This window comes from Schistocerca nitens, chromosome 4 (assembly GCF_023898315.1).
Source record: "Schistocerca nitens isolate TAMUIC-IGC-003100 chromosome 4, iqSchNite1.1, whole genome shotgun sequence".
Lineage (NCBI taxonomy): Eukaryota > Metazoa > Arthropoda > Insecta > Orthoptera > Acrididae > Schistocerca > Schistocerca nitens.
Window position 1 is genome coordinate 944,461,476 of NC_064617.1, and position 1,268 is coordinate 944,462,743.

Genomic DNA, 1,268 nt, shown 5'->3' on the forward strand with positions numbered 1-1,268 from the left:
CATTGCTTCTTTGATGTGTAGATTGAACAATAGGGAAGAAAGACTACATCCCTGTCGTACACCCATTTTAATCCAAGCACGTAGTTTTGGTTTTCCAATCATCTTGTTCCTGGTTAGTTCTTGCACACATTATATATTACCCGTCTTTCCCTATAACTTACCCCTATAATCCTCAGAATTTCGAACGTGTTTCACCATATGACACGAACGAACGCTTTTTCCAGGTCGGCAAATCCTATGAACGTTTCGTGATTGTTATTTAATCTAGATTCCATTATCAATCACAACGTCACAACAGCGTTTTCGGTGCTTTTATTTTCCCTAAAGCCAAACTAATCGTCACATAGCAGATCCTCAATTTTATTTTTCATTCTTCTGTATACTATTCTCATCAGCAACGGCGATCTACAACGACAGTATTACGCTGATATTCTTCGCTATCGCTTCCAAGGCGCGTATGACACGCTCAACGAGTGGGACATCAAATGCGGCTAGAATTCGCCGTTGTTACTGGTCACCCGAGGTAACATCCCAGCCGATTTACGGGCGATCACCATCAAAGGCAGTCCTGTCGCCTGGTTGCTCCTGGCTCGGTATCTTGGCGTCACCATCGATCGCCGACTCTCTTGCAGCTGGTAGGTCCAGGCAGTAAAGAAGAAAGCCAGAAACTGAGTCAGCAAATTGTACCCGTTACCGAATCCTGAAGCGCTGCTCCGCCCTGTTGGGGAATACTCCGCCGTTGTCAGCGGTCAGGCTGCCGGCAGGCACACACGAGTAGAGTCACAACATTCTTTCCTTCCGCCTCCTTAGCTGAAATCTGACGGCACGGTAGGTCAGCGTGTTCGGTCAGAGGGCCCATTGTCCTCTGAAATAAAAAAAATGAGTAAGGGAATCAATCATCACCTTGAATGGCTGTTGTGGTGTCACCGCCAGACACCACACTTGCTAGGTGGTAGCCTTTAAATCGGCCGCGGTCCGCTAGTATACGTCGGACCCGCGTGTCGCCACTATCAGTGATTGCAGACCGAGCGCCGCCACACGGCAGGTCTAGAGAGACTTCCTAGCACTCGCCCCAGTTGTACAGCCGACTTTGCTAGCGGTGGTTCACTGACAAATTACGCTCTCATTTGCCGAGACGATAGTTAGCACAGCCTTCAGCTACGTCATTTGCTGCGACCTAGCAAGGCGCCATTATCATTTGCTATTAATCTTGTGATGCATGTACCGTCAAGAGCGATGTTCACCAATTATGGATTAAAGTTAAGTAT